A 6784-nucleotide genomic window follows, 5' to 3' on the forward strand; every position below is an offset into this window, starting at 1 on the left:
CTTCCGCGTGTAGTCAAAGAAACATTTTTGTTCGACTGTAAACAAATGACAAGAATTGTGAGGACGCCCTCACTTTTAGAGGCGGTGAACCTTTCCGCACTTTTCAGCAGTTGTGAGGAAGGTAAATATTTCTCATTCTTGTGCAGATGAATGCGATCTTGTGAGCATCAGTCTTTTCTGTTTTGTTGTTCTCACAAATGCCTCAAAGACAAAGAAACGATCGTTGAACAAGCCTGACGTAGTCAACAGCTCTCCATGGCGATGCCTTCGAGACAGTCGCCTCCAATAAATATCTAGGTACCATCTTGGATAACCAGCTTACATGGCACATCAACTCTGACATGATCCTCCGTCGCTGCCAGCCACGTCTGTCCCTCCCACAGAACTCATCCTCCTCTGTCAGCTGGCATCCTCACTCGCTCTGTCAGTCCTTCATCGACAGTCTCATCACTTTCTTTCATCGTCTGGTTCCGCAGCCTCCCTCTAGGGAGTGTCGTCTCCCTTGTTAACATCCTCCCTGTTACTGATCACGTGATGGCATGTGAGTTGTCCTTCTTGCAATATGGCGGCAGGTGAGCGATACCTGACTGCTTCCTTGGTATTCGTCCTGACTGTTCTTGCGAGAGATCATAAGACCTCTCCACATTGTTTGTTGTCATACAAATAAAGCAATAAAGCAGGGTGGTCGTGGTCGTGGCCGTTGGCTGTTGGCCGTTGGCTGTTGTTACGGAGTATACCAGCGGGTATTTTGTGTTTGCATGGCTAGTTCTTACCCAATACTGCAGGAAGCCATTTTGTGTGGACCGTTCTGCTGGACTAACGACGGCACCTCACAAACTTTCTCTGTCAGTGCATCAGTGATGACAACACAGGATCGCTGTGATGAGCCCAGCATGTCAGAAACCTGCCACTTCCTGTTTTCTGATCGACTGTCGCACTAATTCCACTATCGCCTTTGCGGCGTCCACCCCGGGTGAAGGAGTGGGACTGCGCGAGGGGCAGTGAGGTCGGCTGAAGTCCCCCTCGGTCCACTGCTAATTGTTTGGCGGCGGACAAGCGATGGTCCATGGTTTGCTACTTAAAAACAATGGCTTCACCACGCGCCACTTGATGTCGGTGATGAGGACGGCACCACTTCATTGACGATCGTGACTTTCCAACGGTGTCTGGCCCTGCCTACGTCATCGCACGCGCTGACAAGGCGACAGATGTCACATCAGACTCGCCTGCCTCCTCGTCCGTCCTCAACTGCCCCTCCCCAGCCCCAAGGGAGTGCTCGCGCATGCTCATTACGGGCCTCGCGTGAGTGAGTTTGTCGCGCGACATGGCGACTTCTTGCTCCGCTAATTATCCTCCCAGAGTTGCCGGGCCTGGGCCCAGGAGGGTCAAAGGTTAAATAAATGGCTGTGTTCACCCCCGCGTGCTGGAGATGTGAGAGCCAGTTGTGGAGGGTCCTACCACCCGCCATGTTTACATCCTGGCCACGCAACCACAACCTCCAGTTGTAATTACAAGGCCACGATGCTCGCTACTTGGCTTTCCTCCCTTCAACACCCGCAACATCTTCATTTCATTGAATAAATTCGCAAATAATATATAAATACATATGTGACGAAACGAGATCACAATAAACTAGATAAAGAACAGCACAAGAGCAAGTAAAATATTATCACACTTTTAAAAGTAAAACATAATGAATTAAACAGAATTCAAATAAAATAGTTTAATTAATTACAATAAACACGTAAACAATATTGATGCACAGAATAGCAGTAACAACAATAACAAATGCCAGACGTGTAAACAGACTGTACAAGTTTATCACAGAACCGCGGTGGTTCACCTGTTCAAAAGCCGCGGTGTGACGTCAGCAAGGCGCTTAGCCAATCGTCTTCGTTGTACTGTAGCGCGCGGCTGAGGAAGCTGAGTGACAAACGAGGATGAGGAGATGACAGATGTTGACGGCGCTAATGACGGGAACATTGCTGTGCTAGTGCTGCGAGCAGGCGACCTACCCTTTAATTACTTCACAAACATTGCGCGTCGGTACCCGGGGTATCGGCAGTTTATTGCCCCAAACTCAGTCACCTATGAGAGGCAATCATCCTCCTCCTCCTCCTCCTCATCATCAATCATCAATCATCTCTCGGCTGGTACCAGCTGACGACCAGCGTTGCTACTACTCAAACCACGTTAAGCGAAGGGACATCAGTAATGAAGATGATGACTTCTTCTTTTTATTGTTGTTGTTGTTGTTGTTGTTGTTGTTGTTGTTGTTGTTAGGAATAGTTTAGTTCTCGCTGTGCTCGCGGTGACGGGGAAGAGTTACCAGTGTCTACAGAAGTTAACACAAACTATAGGTGTACACACCACAGGTCAGCCATTAGTGTTTGTGGTAAATATATTATAATTAAGATGTAAGTGTGGAGAGCACCTGGCCAGTGACCGCAGCACGGCGCTGCACAGCAGGGTTACAGCCATGATGCACAGCACAACGACTGCAGCGATGATACCTCATCAGACCACTGGACTGTCCATATCTGTGGTTCATTCTTCCTGGGTTTTGAACCACTCCCCATCTTGTCCACTTCCGTTTACTGAGCCAACCTGCTACAGTGATCCCTGTCGCTGACAGAACCTGTCATCTCCTCCCACCTTTACAGCTACTCCCGACATTGACTGAACCAACCTGAGTTTCTCACTGCGATCACATGACCTGAGGTGGAGCAGAATGGAATCAAGTGAAAACGAGGCTCCCTGCAGAAAAGAAAAGATTCAGGAAAAAGATTTACATCTCCTAAAACTTTTGCTGTCGTCAGTGTCTCCAGAATCCAGTCCTGTGGAACTTTTCCTGCGAGGGAGAACAGGAAATGTCCAGTTTAATCTTGGCGCCAACTGCGTGACCTCCCTTTGCATGCTCTTCCTCTCGTTCTCGTTATTTCCGGTCAATCAGAGGCCGGTCTGCGAATTTCTCACTTGACTGGGTCACTGGAGGTTGTGGCGATCCGTGGCCGCAATCAGGCGACTATTTTCATGGAGATGCCTGTTCCTCCCATCCTAATTGACGCTCAAAAGCTGCGCGCGCCATCTTTTGCGCAACTTTCTCGTCTCCCTTGATAGGAGAGCTCCCGCCCCTCCTGGTGACAATCAGCCGCAATCAGGGGACGTAATCACGCGAGCGCTGGCCCGGTCTGCACCCTTTTGCTGGCTGCCCACAGTTTTACAGGCCCACGTGAGGGCCGCCCACATTTCCGCACATTCACAGTCGTGGAGGGGGAAAAACTCGCGTGTGAAGAGCAGCGGTTATTTGCATATATACCGACAAATTCCGTGAAGGCATAGCAAACGAATATCAGAATAAACTTCTCCTCTCTCTCTATCGCTCGCTTGCTCTTCCTCTCTCCCTCGCTCCCGCTGACGGGTTGCCATGATAATGACGGTAACGGGATTTCGCTGGCTGCAACAATCATTTCGCCCATTTCATGCCTCCACAAAGCCAGTAATTCTCATCGTCCATCACTTCGTCCTTCAGTCTATCCGTTTACACGTCACACCATCCAACTATCCCATGCTCCTTTGCAGGCATGATCTGTGAAGATGAAATACAGGATTTGCTAGCATCATGCTACCCGTGAGGACACGCAGGGTGTAGAGCCGAGCAAGGACGATACCCAGGATGTAGAGAACTCAAGGGTACATCACGTGGTTTGGGCGGAAGTAGGGTGGGTCTGTTTTGTTCTATTGCATTTCATTAGCACTGCGCAGCCTTCGGTTAACTGTCATCAAAACCAACATCGTACCATTGCTCAGCGCTTTTTTGATCGGCGCATTTTTTCTCAAATATTTACTCCTAATTTTTTTCGAAACATTTATTTTCAGATTATTCTACATGGCATCTTGTTTTGAATGAGAACGATGCCCTCATCAAAATGTCTGAAAGTATTTATTGTCATCAGCACTGTGTATAGGATAAAAGTGAACTGATTGCACGGAAGATAGGAAGATTATGTCGATGAAAGCCTCGCTCGTCAGCTGACTTAGTGTCTGTGTATAGTTCCTCCAACATCTTTGGCTTTGTGTCGGCATGTGTTGCCTCCCCTGACTAAAGTCTTCCAGCTTTGTGTCCCCTTCACCCCAACATCCGGGGATGCATTGTCGCTTAAATATTAATCACTAAAACATTTCATTGCAGCAAATGAACCTTGTTTTTATGCTGATTACCATACATATAATAGTGTATTGTGATGAAATAAATGTGATGTATCAAGCTGTGCAACTCACCGTGTTGGATGAACTTGTCCAGGTCAGAGTGCAAGGTCAGTGCACGAAACAAAAGGAATCCAGAAAGCATTTAAACATTTTATAAATGTTCACAAATAGTCTAGAGCCCTTTGTAATCACTTATAAAATGTTTAAATAATATCAGGGAAGCACTTAAAACACTTAAAAACAATTCAACAACAGAGAACAGTTTCAAGTTGAGACCAACATTCATAAAAGCAAAAGGAACAAGATGAAATCCAACATGACAAAAATGAAGAAAATGAAGTGAAAGGTCCTTTCACTTAAATTAATTATTTTTAGGAGCTCATTTCATGATTTCTATGGCTTGTAGGACATTAGCGAAAATTTAGTTTTCAATATTCCTTTTCGCAAAGTGTGTTTTCCTTTGTGCATGATGAAACATCGGACCTACACCTCGCAAAGTCATCTGTCGATGGTGTTTTAACGACTTGTACCAACGAGTATCTGTTCAGGTTAGAGTTCACATATTCTCCAAATGTTTTTGAATGAAATCGGTTAAATTCATCTGGCATTCCCCCGTCTGTGTGGTGGGTGGCAGGGGAGGGGGAGGCTCGTGCAATATTGTCGTCCAAGCCCTGCTTTTATCCTGCAGTGGACAATGATGGTATATCTTTGCTCATTTTACTTTGAATTTTCCTGAAATATAAGGCTAGTGCTGCCTGAGTCCTTCAAAAACATTTGTTACATTGAGATTCGACTTCTCGCTGTCTGGCGAGATTCTCGTCAGGTCTGATAGCAGGCCGCACCATTTGCATATTTAGAGTTAGAAAAGGCCGCAGTTTGCCGGTGATGTTTGTTTGTTTGCTTTTTGGTTTTGTTTTTTCCTCCAACCGTAGTTTACAGCAAATGATGTGTGTGCACGGTTTAAAAAACTGTTATTTTACATAAATGTTTCCCTGGACCACGAGAGAGTTAACATTATGGAAATGTTTTCTTCTTTCCATACATTGTTGAAGGGTTGAGGGATTCTGTTGATGGCTGTCGACTGGCTTTGAGTAAGAATCCAATCATGGAAACTGTTTTCTCTCAGACATGAACAGTGCCGACGAAGCTTATCACTCACGGAAGTGACGTCATGTCTGTGCAGGAAGTTTCAGCTTTGTTACAGGAAGTTACATTATCTCCCTTCCTGGACGACGAACTGAGATGTGTGCGCCATGGCAACCGCTAGAGGGCGTGCGACCGTACGTTTGTGTTTGGTCGAAAGGTACACAACATTTGTCCTCATCAGGTGTTGTGTTGTACTGTGTTGTGGTGTGTTATGCTTTGTTATGCTTCGCAAAAGGCGCAGGACAAGGTGTCGTGCGAAGAAAGAAAGCTAACTCGCATTTTGTCGGAAGGCGTCTGTCGCTAGTGATCACGTGGTGCAGATGGCCACAGCTCCACCCGTACCCGCCTGGAGTGCCTATGAACACTGCTCAGCCTCAATGCTTCCCAGCCTCTGAAGCGCCGGCCATTGTCGGGGTGGGATGGCGATGGTTGCAGACAGACAGCCGTGGTCACGGTGGAGGGCGCCCGGACCCTCGGTGTCCAGAGATGGAATCTTATTGCCACAAACGTCTGAAGAAGTCCTCAGCCTGTAATGAGTCGGGGGTGAGGGGTGCGGCGAGTGTTTGTGGAGGCCCTGATGAGGGTGGAAACAGCAGCATCATACAGCTAGTGACGTGCCGAGAGCCACGTGATTGTCGTCGCACCACTCGTGTGTGTCCTCCGCTTGTCTTGGAGCAGATGACGTGTTAGTGCTGCTGACAGAGGGCGCACATGAGGGGCTTGTGTCCCTTTTCACAAAGTGTAATGGTGGATGCTGGGGCATCTTCCTTGTGCGTTATGCAAGCCTTTAATTTCATATTATAAACCTATTTTTTCTGTTTGTATACCTGTCCTCCACTTTTCTTTAATTTCACACTTCTTTCACCTTAATTGTACCCTTCTCTGGCTTTTTTTTCATCTCTCTTTCTATTGTAGGCTTTTAACAATCATCCCTCATCACCGTGAGAGTAGATACCTCATCACTACCTCCCGTCATCACACACACGTGGACATGAGACACTCCTGTCATGTAGTGGTGAAAAATCAGTTTCTTTTCTTTTGAATACTTTTGTGTTAGTAAATAAATTGAGTGTTACATGGATCAATGTTTTTATAGCATTCTTGTCCAGACATTAAAAAGTCAAACACGCGGACAGTGACACACCTGCAAAGCCACTTATAAATGTGATTAGTGTTACACCACAGCGCGCGCAGCTGGCGACACTTCCGCCCACTAATTAAGACAAAGAAAAAAATTAAACAATAAAAAAAGAAGAAATAACCTATGTCGTTCCTTTTCATCAAAATGGGTTTTAATGTATCTTCATCCCTTCCCTCTGTTTGTCACCTCTCGGGTGGTTCAATGCACTTATTGCACGTCTGCGTGTGCACGTGGGCGAGGGAGGGCAGTTGTAAAAAATAGTCCTGTCCTTGCTGCTAATGCTATTAA

This window comes from Pomacea canaliculata, linkage group LG8 (assembly GCF_003073045.1).
Source record: "Pomacea canaliculata isolate SZHN2017 linkage group LG8, ASM307304v1, whole genome shotgun sequence".
NCBI classification, from domain to species: Eukaryota; Metazoa; Mollusca; class Gastropoda; order Architaenioglossa; family Ampullariidae; genus Pomacea; species Pomacea canaliculata.